Below are 16216 nucleotides of genomic sequence, written 5' to 3' on the forward strand. Positions count from 1 at the left end.
GCCGCAGTAAATATACTGTGAGCAGTCGGCAAGCGGTTAGTGCATTTAAAATAGAAGGGGCAGAAAATGTGAAACAGAGAAGGAGACAACAAATAAAAATCCTTTCTTCTATGTACTGTGTTAGCATTAGAGAGTTTCTCTTCTCATAGAGCTCGAAGGTGTACATTTTTCAAACACAAATCCTTTCATTAATAGGCTTTGAAAATGTCTTAGAAATGCACACTCTGTAACAATCTAGTACAATGTAGTCTGATATGAAAGTGTCTAGGAAAAAACATCTATTCTGTTACTACTTTTTTTTCCAATTACACAATTTTACAAGTATGCAAGCTGCATGGTAAGGAAAATGGAGTGAAGCGAGCATGCAGCCACCCCTTGTTTTTAATATGGGGATTATCTTGTCAGGGGGACACGTAAGGCCTGTATCCCATATGGCACCTTTTCACCATGTTCAGGAGACTCATTACCACATCCTGTCCACCAAAAGATATGTGGAGGTTTGTAAAGGAGAAGATTGTGGAATACAACTTTTGAATAAGTGAGCCAACAGAACTGTGCAACTGTGCCCCCAAAACAAAGTAATGCAAACATATAAGCACCCTTCTAACTCTTTCACAGATGGAGTTAAATTTAAAAACACGCTGAAACTTGTCAATGATCCTTTAGTTTAAAGAAAATACAGCAAATACATAGAAAATAATGTTCTACATTGTAAGTTACATCAATATCGAGGTTACACTGCTTGATAACATGCACCTGACATATTCCCATTGATATATGAGACATTTCTGGCAGTACATAGATAGAGTTGCTACTCTGCTCAAAGAACAGTCACATAAAAGGGAAGGATCATTTGACAAACAACACAAATCAGGAGGGTGCTTGAGTGAGAGAGAGGTTCTAAAAGTTGAAGTTTTTGGCAACACTAGTCATGAAAACAAAAAAAGGAAAAGACACATTATAATCAGCACCTTTGAATCAGCATGACCCAGAAAAAGCAGATGATCCACAGTTACATGGTAAGATAATAGTTAAACTTTTAGTGCATACTAGTGTGACAATTGCACGTTTATGAGATTCTCCTTTTGAAGTTGACGGATCTTCATGATTGAGCACTAGTGGACTTTTCTGCCTACTTGGCATTCTTGGTGAATCAATCTGGATGTTTCAATACCTATGGTAAGTAGGCACTCTTGATATTAGGATTGGTGTGGTGAAAAATGGGGAAGGTAAGTATGTCATGGGGGGTCAGCAGGTGGACACCCTCCTTCTTTGATGTTTCACTGATGTTTCTTGATGTTAGGATTGGTGTGGTGAAAAAAGGGAAGGTAGGTATGTCATAGGGGGTCAGCAGGTGGACACCTTCCTTCTTCAATGTTTCATTGATGTGCCCACTATGTTTTTAAAGGGCTCAGCAGTGATACTTGGTGTCACAAGTACATCCCCTCAGTTCCATATCCTTCTATCTTATCTTGCAGCCCAGTTGTTTTTTTCCCCTTTAAATCCAAATTCAATTGCTGGTATTTAATGTTGCATTTGACAAGGACTTGATTGCTTGTTGGAGGGAGTGACCTCTTACTCCCACCTTCTTCAGAAAGCTATTTGTAACAATGAAACTCCCACAATACACTTCTCCAGGTAGAATTTTGTTTTTTCCAGCCATGCAAAGAAGCTTCTGTTGTGTCTAGCTTGAGTGTTGAATAGTGTTGAGCGGACACCTGGATGTCCGTGTTCGGCGGGTTCGGCCGAACTTGAAAAAAAAGTCCGGGTCCGTGTCCCGGACTTTTTCCGAACTTTACCCGGACACCAAACCCCATTGAAGTCAATGGGGACCGAACTTTCAGGCACTAAAATGGCTCTAAAACACCAATGGAAAGGGCTAGAGTGCTGCAAATGGCAGCAAAACGTAGTTAAGAGCATGGCGAGTGCTCTGCAAACAAATGTGGATAGGGAAATAACTTAAAACAACAAAAAAAAACAGAAAAATTAAACAATGTTCTTCATCTGTGAAGGATGAGGCTCATATGGAGTAGGAGGGAGGTTGAGGTGGTGGTGGATGTGGCGGCATTGTAGGTGGAAGCGGCGGTGGAGGAGGACGAGGTAGCCAACACTGCTTTTTTTCAGTCATTTTAAATGAGGGTACACCCCAAAAGAGTGAGAAAGAGCAAAAATAGAACAATGGCTGGGTAAGGTCGGTATCCATCTCCATTCTGCACAAGGTACGGAAAAGTCCCGTGGGATCCATGCCTGGTTCATTTTAATGAACATGAGCTTGTCCACATTGTCTCTGGACAGGCGGCTGCGCTTGTCTGTGATAACGCCCCGATTGAAGGCCCCGATTACTATTTTTTGTACCCCCAAAGGCAGGATGAGGAGTAGGAGGAGTTCGGAACAGGCAGGAGGCACACTGAAACACCCTGCAATCCTCGGCGGTATGAGATGCGCCCCAAAAATTGGAAAGGTGTATCTCACACGTACCGACACAGACTATCCCGCAATTTAATTGTTTTTACCCCAAAGGTGAAGATTGAATAGCGGAATAGAAAATATGATATCAAAAGGTGTATGTATCTCACACGTACCGACACAGACTATCCCGCAATTTAATTGTTTTTACCCCAAAGGTGTAGATTAAATAGCGGAATAGAAAATATTATCAAAAGGTGTATGTATCTCACACGTACAGAACCAGACTAGGCCCCGATTACTATTTTTTGTACCCCCAAAGGCAAGATGAGGAGTAGGAGGAGTTCGGAACAGGCAGGAGGCACACTGAAGCACCCTGCAATCCTCGGCGGTATGAGATGCGCCCCCAAAATTGGAAAGGTGTATCTCACACGTACCGACACAGACTATCCCGCAATTTAAATGTTTTTACTCCAAAGGTGTAGATTGAATTGCGGAATAGAAAATATGATATCAAAAGGTGTATGTATCTCACACGTACCGACACAGACTATCCCGCAATTTAATTGTTTTTACTCCAAAAGTGTAGATTGAATAGCGGAATAGAAAATATGATATCAAAAGGTGTATGTATCTCACACGTACCGACACAGACTATCCCACAATTTAATTGTTTTTACCCCAAAGGTGTAGATTACATAGCGGAATAGAAAATATTATCAAAAGGTGTATGTATCTCACACATACAGAACCAGACTAGGCCCTGATTACTATTTTTTGTACCCCCAAAGGCAGGATGAGGAGTAGGAGGAGTTCGGAACAGGCAGGAGGCACACTGAAGCACCCTCAAATCCTCGGCAGTATGAGATGCGCCCCAAAAATTGGAAAGGTGTATCTCACACGTACCGACACAGACTATCCCGCAATTTAATTGTTTTTACTCCAAAGGTGTAGATTGAATAGCGGAATAGAAAATATAATTTCAAAAGGTGTATGTATCTCACACGTACAGAACCAGACTAGGCCCCGATTACTATTTTTTGTACCCCCAAAGGAAGGATGAGGAGTAGGAGGAGTTCGGAACAGGCAGGAGGCACACTGAAGCACCCTCAAGTCCTCGGCAGTATGAGATGCGCCCCAAAAATTGGAAAGGTGTATCTCACACGTACCGATACAGACTATCCCGCAATTTAATTGTTTTTACCCAAAGGTGTAGATTGAATAGCGGAATAGAAAATATGATATCAAAAGGTGTATGTATCTCACACGTAGAGACCCAGACTAGGCCCAAATTACTATTTTTTGTACCCCCAAAGGCAGGATGAGGAGTAGGAGGAGTTCGGAACAGGCAGGAGGCACACTTAAGCTCCCTCAAATCCTCGGCAGTATGAGATGCGCCCCAAAAATTGGAAAGGTGTATCTCACACGTACCGATACAGACTATCCCGCAATTTAATTGTTTTTACCCCAAGGGTGTAGATTGAATAGCGGAATAGAAAATATGATATAAAATTGGTGATTTATCAATAGCACATGTGAACAGCAGTGTCTTATATCAGTCAGCTCTGCTGCAGGCTATGGAGGGGAAAAAAAAAAGAAAATTCCCCTTTTAAGTTTGTAATTTTTAACTAGATTAGTACAGACTATGCCACAATTAAATGTTTTTAACCCAAGGGTGTATATTGAATAGTGGAACAGAAAAAAGTGTATAACTTTTGAAATCACTCAATAATAGCACATGTGAACACAGCAGTGTATTATCACAGTCAGCACAGCAGCACTGAAGGAAAAACGCTGCACACAACTGACTGATAAAAAATACTTTTTTCTCCCTCCTCCTCAGCGGGCAAAAAGATTGTGTTCACACCACCCCACACACAGCAAAATCGATGTGGACCACTGACCCCTGCCTATCTCCAGCCTCTCCCTAAAAGAATCGATAAGATCGGTCACTGCCGGCACTGCAAACCCCCCCACACAGCAAAATCGATTGTAGAACACTGACCCTAAATATCTACAGCCTCTCCCTAAAATGCCCTAATATCTCGCCCTGCCTGCAGCACTCCGACCTGTCCCTCAATTCTTTTCGGACACAATATGATTTTTGCCTGTCTGTCCCTAATCAGCAGCCAGCACGTATGATGTGTGCTCTCTCCCTAATCTTCAGCAGAATAACGCAGCGCGCTGGGGCTCTCGAACTTATAAAGACATGGTCACATGCTTCAGATGGCCAATCACAGCTACTAATACATTTGTAGGCATGGCTGGGATGGCTTAAGGCACACCAGTTAAACGCTTGTTGATTGGCTGTTGAAAGCCCGCCATTAAAAGCGCGCCAATACATACAAACCCGGAAATAAAATGACCGAACACGGATTTTTACCTGAACATACAGTAAAGATTTCGGGTCCGTGTTCGGGTAACAAAAATCCAATTATTCGGTACGAACACGAATAATACAGTCCGTGTTCGCTCAACACTAGTGTTGAAGTCACAATATCTGAGGGAAACACATTTTTTTCTAAGTCCACATCTATTTTCCAGTGCTGAGCAATATACTACTGGCGTGAAGTCTGTAGGGAGAGATATCCTTAAATTCCTACGCGTTTCGGCTTTGCGCCTTTGTCAAGGAAATTTTTCACTGTATCTGTAAGTATATACATAATGTATGTATATTATTGGCAACCAATAAAAGTTCTCCATTGGCAGCACAATATTCTAATTATATACCAATATACTTACAGATACGGTGAAAAATTTCCTTGACAAAGGTGCAAAGCCGAAACGCGTAGGAATTTAAGGATATCTCTCCCTACAGACTTCACGCCATGCAAGCGTGAATAATAGAGAGACATACCAATTGTCACCTATCACAAATGTCACCTCTTCTTTCTTATCTTCACCAATCACCAATGGGTCTATAACCCACACCTCATGTGATTATTGTACCCATGTAATTTTATTTATATATATATATATATTTTTTAAATAAAAACACTACTTCTAAAATAATCGACTCTATACTAGCCCATAAAGTCCCAAACCATTGGCCCGAGGTACCAAAAACTACCCATATCAATCTTCAAGGGATGAAGGCTAAAACCTACTAACAAGGTCTTGGGAACCAAACCCATTAGCAGTGATGCAGATACTTGACAGAGAGAGCAAGCAGAATCTTCTCCTCACCATTGCTTTAAGTTCTGGAGTTTGGGCACGTAAGTGGCTGTGATGACAAAACATAGCTGAGATCCTCCCATCTCCCAGAGGCTATGGCAGCTGAATTCTCTTTTCTAGGCTCTCCTAGTTAGTTCATTGAACCTGCCCAGCCACTGAGATGATCTTAATGTGCTGCTCCACCTCTTCCTCCAGAAAGCCATCTTTTCTGCAGTGATGTTATTTTAAACCACTGAGGAGCTCTTCCTTGTTGAACTTGGCCAACTACTTCCCTGAGGTGATGAGCAGACTTAGCACTCTGAACAGCTTCAAATTAAATTTCCTGCCTCCCTGTTGCCACAATGGTGGCACCTGTTTAAATAAGAACAGGACAGAGGAATGAGCAAAACATCTGGCACTGCATCCCAATTAAATACAAATCCCGCTTTTCACTAGTTTTTTCAACTTATAGTATCTTCAGATTTAATGAAGGCCGTGACCAACCCTACTTTAGTGCATTTGAATCCTTCAAGGCTCACAACTGGTAACGCTAATTTTCTATGCCTGTAAATTCAACAGGCTCAAACGTGTAATTCAAAGCCACTGTTTTTACATATGTGCTGATTAGTCTTTCCACATTTTTGGAGATTTCTTTCAATGTTGGAGGCCACGAGAGGCCCAAGACTGTAAAACAGTTAGAACAGGGGCTTCGCTGATATGGAATATTTGCTCTACAAAGAGGAACTTCAGTCCCCTTACTACTGCCCCCACCCCCCATCTTTGATGGTCTAGCACATGCGCTGATAGGCCAACTTGCTCTGCATGGCTTTTAGAACCTTGTAGAACCTTGCAGCACATGTGCGCATGTGCTTAAGAATCAGCGCATGGGCAGGCTGGACAAGGGGCCCTCTACCTTTTTAATTGTGCTGTCTTCAAGCATGCATGTAGGCAAGCCCATGCATGCATACATCTGCAAAAGGTCTCTGCAGAATACTGAAGGCAAGGAAAAGCCTTTCAACACATCTGCAGAAGTGCTGATAGGAAGTAACGTCATTCTTACCTTGGCGAAAAAGGAGGAAGTGCTGGTTCAATTCACGGATGGTTTGGCAAATCCTGTTTGAGATTTGCAAAACCTGAACGTAACCTAAAATCTCATTATAGTCTATGAGGGCAAATCTTGATACTTTCTGGCCATTTCCAAGGCTAATAGGTATGCTATTGTCAGAAAAAAAGGGTATTGGGAGCTGGTGGCTAACACAGGGGACACTTAAAGCAATCTTAGACTAAAAAGCAAAATTTTATTATATTGCAGCTTACCAAGGCTTACTTTCTTCTTTTTTCATCTGGTGCTCCAGCCAGAAAGTCTGTTGTTTTTAAAAAGCAAGAGCTCTCTAGCAGAATGTATCATTTACACAAATGAGTTAAACCATTTAACACTGACAGGGGTGCCTAAAATGATCAGATTTTATTTATTAATGTAAAACCTTTATCCCAAAAGGAAAAAAAAACTGTTTGCTGTAACTGATTATAGAGTATGAGCTGGAGTTTGTCTTCAGTTTGTTAATGTATTTAAATCTGCTAATACATTGAACACTCCCCTCGGACTGACAATGCTGCTTTCTGCTGTGCCCCCTGTGCTGGAGTGGGGGCACTCTAATACAGGAGATGTGTTACTGGCAGAGGCATAACTAGAACCTTCAGAGCCCTGGTGAAAAAAACCATGAAGGGCCCCCCTGACCCACTGGTCCCGGGGCCTTTCCATCCAAGCCCATGGTCCCTTTACTCCCATCGTGGGGCCTTTCACATGTTCTGCAGCAGGCCCCCTTCCTGCCGTCTTGGAGCCCGTCAGGGCCCAGTCACAAGTGCGACCTTTGCAACCCTGGTAGTTCTGCTTCCAGTTGAAATACTCTGCAGTGTCATGGGATGGGTGGAATTCTCTGCAGTGTGTCATGGGATTGTTGTAATGCTCTGCAGTGTAACATGGGATTATTGGAATGCTCTGCAGCGTGTCATGGGATAGGTGAAATGCTCTGCAGTGTGTCATGGGATGGGTGGAATGCTCTGCAGTGTGTCATGGGATGGGTGGAATGCTCTGTAGTGTGTCATGGGATGGATTGAATGCTCTGCAGTTTCACCCACACACACACACATTCACACATACAATCACTTATGGAATCACACACACGCACCCACATTCACACTCACAAAATCACACACATTCACACACAATCACACACAAACACACACAATAACATACACACACACAAACATATATACACAGCCTTTTAAAAAAATCAGCAGGGGTACTGCGCTGTAGGGTGAGACAGAGAGCACAGCACTCGGGAAGACACCTCTCTCTCCTTTGCCTTTACATTTCTGAGTGTTTTCACTGTCTGAAATAGCTCCCAGTGCCGATGCACGATGGGGAGTTTGACCAAACAGCCTCTCTCTATAAGCAGCATGCCCCCCCCCCCCCCCCCCCAGAAAAAATGTGCAATTGATTTTTTAACTTGTATGCTTAGCTTGGCTTAAATGCAGTGGCAAAACCACAATTTATTTCATGTCAATTTGAAAAAAAAAAGGCTTTTCTAATCAAGACCCGAATTTATCAGTATCAGCCACAAGAAACCTAAAAGCTAAAGAAATATAAACTTTATAAAAATTGACCAGTGTCAAAACATTTAATAGTAGAATTGTTTGTGAGCTTCTTTTTTCAAACTACAAAAGTGCTTTGTCTTAGAAGTTTAATAAAGTGTCAAAACAGGCGCACAAAAAAAAAAAACCTTCAAAACCACAAACCCACAATCCCCAACTCCCATCCCATCCCATCCCCATATCAACAAATATTACCAAAACATTCAAAATATAGTCTTTAGGTAGATGATTGGTAGAAAGTAGCTAGTGTCAGGACAATATCTGAACTCTTTAATAGGCAGCAAAAAGAGACAAGACAGGTTTTATCTTGCAATAGGAATAAGGCCCCATGCACAATGAGCATTAAGCCCTGTTGCATGAGGCTACAGCGTTTAGGTACAGGTAGAAGGTACAGGCACCATTGCCGACAGCCGATAAAAGTCTATGAGAAGCTAAAAGCTGATTCAGCTGGATGGGGCTGTACTGTGCACCAGGCTGTATTTACATTTAGGGCAATATGTACCCAGGGATAAATACCCAGAATGTGAGCTGTCTGTATTTCTGGCATTTGTCCCTGGGCACATACTGTCCTAAACATGAGCATTGCTTGGTACACTATTTAGCTCCATCCAGCCACAACATCTGACACCCTCTCAGGAATTTACAGGCTGCCAGCAGCAGGGGTGGATGGTGCACTTGTACCCTCCTCCTATACCTAAATGCCAGAGCCTTATGCACCAAGGCTAAACACCCAGCGTGCATGGGGGCCTTAAAGAATATTATTTGAGTGACAATAACAACAAATGTTGTTCAGTAGCTGGACAATATGTAAGCAACCTAGGCTTCAGTATGATATATCACATGCTACTACTGACATTTCAAGTGTCACACACCCCCTGATGACGTCAGCTGATGATGAAACGCGTAGTAGGGAGCCAACGACGCGTGACGTATACACTAGTGGAGGACTCGGTGGCCATCTTGTTGGTTGTCAAACCGGCGGTATGGATGTTAGACGCCTATACATCATATTTTAACATGTAAGTTGCTACTATCCTTTATTTTTTTTTTAAATCTTTTGGACATACTACACTATGAGGAGTGTGTTTTTCTGTATGGTCTGAGGTCATCATCTGGCACCTAGAGAGGAACCACGGGGTGACTATTGGGAGAATCCTACGATCATATGGGTTACATATAGGAGTTCCTGCCTCTTAGATAAATTTCCAATGACACCATTGTTCCTTTTAGCTATCTGTAAGGGGGCTATTCTTCCCAATGATGACAAGAGTAAGGAACTTTCTTCCCACTGACTGTCACACTAATGTGTCATGAGTTGTCGATTTTTAATTTTTAGCAGGGGTTCCCTGAGACCAGAAATGTATTTCAAGGGTTCCTCTGTGTTGAAAAGGTTGAGAAAGGCTGCCCTAGAAGATTGAAGTATTCATGATCATAAGCGCAATATGCCGATCATTATTATAAGAGGCATATAATTCTGGTAAGCCCCAGGCTGCGGGGAGTGGAGGTTACCTTAGTCACGTAATGTGGATATTTAAGAGGAGAGTTCATATATGATATTTCCACTATTAATTTGAAGATACATTTCACCAGGAATTAAATTAACTTTGTTTTATTTTACTTCTCTTTTTTTGAGACTTTAGCACTTTTTTTAATAAATGTGGTGGACTGTTTTATTAATGTAAACATGTTTATGAAACAACGCTACCTTTTACTGGATGTATAATGACAAAAAAATATCAGGCCCATGCTGTCTACTTCAGTTAAGAGAAACTATAATGGTTTCAGCTTAAAGCTAAGCTCCGCCCAAAAGGGGAAGTTCCATTTTAAGGCCTCCTCCCCAGCTCCTGTTTTTTAGATGGAGCTTTTGGGGAGGAGAGGGGGAGCAGGTACCCCTCCCACTTCCGCTTTGATCTCTGTAGGCGATAACAAGCGGATGTTCCCCTACCCCCCCTCCCAAAGTCTTTTGGGACACATGGCAGGTCCCAGAAGACTTCAGGACCAATCACAAAGCACAGCGCCGCTCGTGTATGCGCCGCTTGCGCATGCGCAGTGGGCTGTGAAACTGCAAGCTGTCGCAGCCAGGTGCCCACAGGGAAGATGCAGTCACCGGTGAGGGAGGACGCAGTGAGAACACAACTAGGGTGAGCACACCGTTGGATCATGGGACAGGTAAGTGGCTGTTTATTAAAAGTCAGCAGCTACACTTTTTGTATCTGCTGACTTTTAATTTTCCTTTCAGAGACTGGAGCTCCTCTTTATTGTTTTTTTTTTTTTTTTTACATTTGTACCTTTTTTTTTTTTTTTCATTTTTAACTCTTTTATATCTTTTTTGTACTATTGACAAAGAATATTTGTTCTAAACATAACAATTTTACACAGGGATTCAAGGAGCATTATGGGTTTTCTAAAAAGAGAGCACAGCAAAATCTGTTCAATTTCAGAATTTCTCTTTGATTAACATGTGGTATGACTCTTACTAAACACACTAGTAAGGGAGTGGGAGGTAGTCATTCCCCTGACACTTTCAGTTGTGTGTAAAATTAATCTTGGGCTACTAAACTTTTTTTTAAAAAGTTATTTTTTTTTTTTTTGCAGATACTTTTCACATCATTGGAACATTAGTAACACAATTTTTTGAATAAAGATTCCAAACTGCTTTAGTAAAGCAGCCCAAAAGAACATGAGAGTGGACATTAAATAGTTTGTTACCCCAACACTTCATATTCCTAATATGTGCTTTCTGTACCATGTACTTGTATGAGAAAGCATCCTGTTCTCTTTGTATTTCTTCCTTTATGTGAAATTCCTGGGGTTCTGCCAGCCCCTCTGCTTTCTTATTAAAAACTGACCACACTAAGCAAGAGAGCACATCGTGGGCAGTTCTCTAGCTATGCTGGGAACTCAGCGTGCTCCAATGATCAGACTTGCCCTCGCTGCACAGCCATTCACTGGGACGCTCTGTGTGCTGCTTCTTCTCCTCCCTCCAGCTCCTTAACAGCTGTGAAAAGAGGGAATGTGATCGCTTATAAAAAGGGAAATAAGGTATTTATGTTTTTTTTTTCTTTATCTGTACAAAAATGTTTTGCCTTTCATTTCTATTTTAAACTGAATGGGTTGTTTTACAAGGTGATCATTTACAATCAGTTTAAGGTGAAATATTAAAGAAAAATGTTCCATTGGCTTAGTAAAAAAAGGTGAAGCTATGGTCATCATAGCCACCCAGCCCTGTGTGTGAAAATCATTTAGTTTTTTTTTTTTTTTTTTATGTGCCCTTGCACATGATTAGATACTTAAAACAAACATAAATTCACCTTATTTATTAAGCTCAGTGAACATTCACTTTGCAAAGTAACCATTCTATGTACAATGTGAACTGCCTTTACTTCAGTAAATCAAAGAATGGCATCATATGTGTAGATCTACAGGTATATGAAATATACCATTAAAGCAACCCTGTCTAGGTAACTCCTTTATGCCGGCCAGGGATGGTGCTTTAAGTAGGCCCTGGTGCTTGGATCCAGTAAGCAGGGCTTCCAATCTTACCGCACTGTAATTGGCTGCACAGTGTTGACATCATAGGAGCTGTGCCTACCATCTCTGATCATCAGTAGTTGACCATGAGCTGTCAGTGACAGCTCAGTCAAAGTTCTTGGGGCAGAGATGGAGCATGCTCCAGAACAAGACAGTAATGTATATATGGTGGCTCAACTTTGGGATCTATCTGCCCTGCTGCCATATACTGTATATGCATAACACTGTCCTAAGGGGGTTTTATAGCTACATTTGCAGTGGCCTGTATCGTCTACCTTCCCTCTATTCTAACACTGCAGCATAGAACTATTTAACACTTTCAGGTGCATCAGATGCCTTTGTCCTTCAACATCACTGCTGTATCCTCTAAGGATGTAAGAGCTGGAGAAAAGAACCAGAGTATGCAGCAGGGGACACAGGTACACTATATTTTCAAAAGTATTGGGACGCCTGCCTTTACATGCACATGAACTTTAATGGACTCTCAGTCTTTGTCTGTAGGGTTCAATACTGAGTTGGCCCACCCTTTGCAGCTATAACAGCTTCAACACTTCTGGGAGGGCTGTCCATAAGGTTTAGGAGTGTGTCTATGGGGATGTTTGATCATTCTTCCAGAAGAGCATTTGTGAGGTCAGGCACTGATGTTGGACAACAAAACAACAACAAGAGAAGGGTGCACCGACCTAGTGCATTGCCACTAAACTCACAAATGTTGATATATACACGCATGTAAAAAATTGGAACCAATTGCCTCCAAGATGGCTGGGATGCACAAATGATGCAAGGCGACCTGATGGCGTCTGTATGTGCCTGGATGACGCGTTTTGAGGGATAACCATCTTCCTCAGAGCCAAAAGTGCTACTGGCCCACCATGAATTTAAAAGGAATATATAGCCAATCTGCACCACCCTTAACGATCAGCCCCACTCCACAGAAAGCAAAGAAAAGGAGTTTGTATTATTAGGGTGGGGTTTGTTTACTTATAGTCAGCCGCATCCACAAAAGGGATTGACCACACAGTTCAAACTGCCACCCCTGTGTACGCAAACCAGCTGTATGCATACACCTGTTAAAAACAATGACAAGAGTAAAATGACAAAAAGATAGTACCAAAATGAATTGAATGTGCACTGTAAACCATTGACAGAGCCAGCGACCATGGTAACCAGAGTCGCACAGAACTTCAACCTTGAGACAACAAACAAAGAAGTAAAACAGCAACACATGTACAAAAACTCCAACCTTAATGAAATAGTTGGATATTAAGGATCATGCTCAACTTCTTTCAATGTGTACAGTTCGTCTGTTTACTCCAAATGAGAGCATCTCGCAAAGCCATCCAAGCCCGCCCCCACCCCCACCAGAGGTACACAGGGAGGAAAGATACATGGATCCCCGAGTACCTCACAGTCCTAAACCAAGGAGGACTCGGTGTGCCAGTATGCTGCAGTTCCCAAAACACCCCGAAACCACGAAAGATGAGGGGGAGAGACAAGACTATAATATGATGGGGAACTGTGCAATATCATGTATTATAAAGTGTAACGTTGTAGACTGTGCAAATAAATAAAAAAAATTAAAAATGACATTGGCGCAATAACTAAAAACATGTACTTCACCTACCAACTAAAAGTCGCTTCTAAATTAGGATTCTGTAATAGGCCTTTACTGAATACAGGTGCATCCAAAGAATCTGTCACCAAAAGCCGGCATACATATGCAGATTACATTGCCTACACCTGTGCATTACTGCATGCACACGATCGCGCCCACTTGTGCGCAGTTATACCCAAGCATGTACAGGCTCGATAGTCTATACATCTGCATCACATGGAGGCCTTTAGTTAACAAGGGTTACACTGGACTAGAGGAGGAAGAAGGGGGGGCTGATAAGGGAAGGTAAAGAGGCCCAAAAGAGGGAGGCAAGGTTTATTCAGTACATACTTTCATACAGATTGGACTAGTGGGACCATGTTAGTAACAGCATCAATGACAGCTCACTACTGGAGGGTCTCTATATGACAGGAATAAATTAATTGGTGCCTTCCATGTCATTATACAGGGCAATACGTAAAGCTGTAACAATGTATGTGCCTAAGATAACCCAAAGATTTAGGAAGAGGATCTGCCTCAACATAATACACTACCCCAGTAGTGGCTACTGAATACCAGACTTGTTGATACGGACATAGCAGTCCAAGTTCACAAGAATTAGATCCAATGAAGGACCAAATATTGGCTGTCCTAGAATCGGTATCAAAGGAGCTGACATCCATTAAGATGACATAGAGTGATTTTCTTTATGTTTATTCTCTAAGAACTGATAGAGTCCTAAAAAACCTATGTGTCATACCCCATAGGCATAAGACCCTATACTGTATCCACTGTGAGCATGAGAGTAATAGACTAGTAGGTGATGCCAATGTACTAGTCACATGTATCACACTGTGCGACCACCGTGGACACACCCAGCCAGGAAGGTGAAGAGAGCGATATGTATCTCATACTTATTGGGCATACATAATGGAAATGTGAAAAGGAAAGAAAAAAGTGTGTGTGTGTGGGGGGGGGGGGGGGGGGAGAGGAAAAAAGGCCTCAAGGGCCTGGATGTACACCCCACTCATGTTGGAACCATAACCTGGATGTAACTCAGTCACATCGCAGAGGGGAGCTCAATCTCCTCATTCAAATCCTTGGGGTTGAGGAAACCCAGGGTAAAGATCCAATGTGCTTCTCTTGTACAAAGCCTTTGGTATATTTTGCCACTATCTATATCATTACTTATGGCTTCTATCCCAAAGACCCTCAAACCTTCTATACTACTATTCTGTGTATCCAAAAAATGTCAGGGGGACTGAGTAGTTTGTTCTCTTTTTGGTGGGTAATACTACTTTTGTGTTCCCCTATTCTAACCCTTTAAGGGACGTGTGGTGCGGCATACATATAATGTCCCACAAGGGCAAAGCAGGCCATAGATCACATGGGTGGTGCTGCAATTGATAAATTGTTGGATCTTGTGCACTTTACCATCTGTAGCGACTACTTATTTTCTACAGTGGCACATAAAGGCACACGTACCGCAGTTACTCACCCCTCACCTATAACTTCCCTTCTGATCCAAAACAGAGAACCAAGTGTTCTGTAACCCACTACTCTTTGCTTTTATTACCCTTCTGGGGGCCACCATGCTCCTAAGGTCCTTAGGTTTTCTAAAGATGAGATTAGGATGGGAGGGTAAATTATCTTTCAGAACAGGATCTTGTTTCAGTATTTTCCAGTTCTTCTTCAGAACTTTTTGGATCATAGGGGCTTTGGTATAAAACCTTGTGCAGAATCTTATTTGCATTTTCCCACCCTCTCCCTTGATGTCTTTTTGAAGTGGATTCCTCATGCAAGGAACAGTATTTATGATAGGCTTCCTCTATATGGCCCTCCTCATATCCTTTCTCCTTTTTTGTAAGGATAGCACCTTGTTCCTTATAGTCAATTCTGCAGGTACAGGTGTGCCTTAGCCTACAAAACTAGCCAAAGAGCACATTTCTGATCCATCTGGGATGATAGTGGCTATGTGCATGGAGATATGAATTCCCCGCACTAAGTTTAAAGTGGGTCCTTGAATGTATGAGATTATTGCCATCTACAATTAATTCTAAATCAAGAAAGACCAGACAAGTCTCATCTATCACATGGGTGAAGGTAATCCCATAAGGATTATTGGAGAAATATGTCAAAAAGCCTCCCAGTTCTTTATCTGACCCATCCCAGGTGATCAAGATTTCATCAATATAACATGCACGCAGGACCAGGTTTGCCCAGATGTAATGACATTCCCAATATCCCATAAAGAGATTGGCATAACTCGGGGCATAGCCTGGCCCCCATAGCCGTTCCCTTGATTTGTCTGTAATAGTTTCCTAGAAATGTTAAAAAGTTATGTGTTAATATGTATTCAATACTATTATATAAGAACCAAACTTGAGCATGATGGAATACTTAGTTTTTAATTAGGAAATGCTGTATTGCCTGCAGGCCATATTCATGTCTTATGGATATATATAAGGAGGCTACATCCAATGAGAGCCATCTGTATCCTTTCTGCCACATGTAAGATGAAAGGATATCTAACACATGGCCAGAATCTTTAATGTATGAGGGCAGGGTGGTAACCAGATCTTGCAGAAAATGTTCTATGTAGCAGCCCAAATTACTAGTCAGACTATCAATCCCAGCAATAGTGGGTCTACCCAGAGGGCTCACTGGATCTTTGCGGATTTTTGGAATGTGGAAGAAATGAGGTACCACTGGATGTTTACTGTATAGAAATCGGTATCCGTTCTTTATTGATAGGGTCACAGGGGAGTCTTATATAAATGTCAATATCGCCTATTAGTCTCTCTGTCTCCTTGATATATACATCTCTATCTTGGATGACCAAATTGCCACCCTTGTCTGCCTGCCTAATGATCTATT

The sequence above is a fragment of the Pelophylax lessonae genome (genome assembly GCF_965119305.1).
Source record: "Pelophylax lessonae genome assembly, chromosome: 5".
Lineage (NCBI taxonomy): Eukaryota > Metazoa > Chordata > Amphibia > Anura > Ranidae > Pelophylax > Pelophylax lessonae.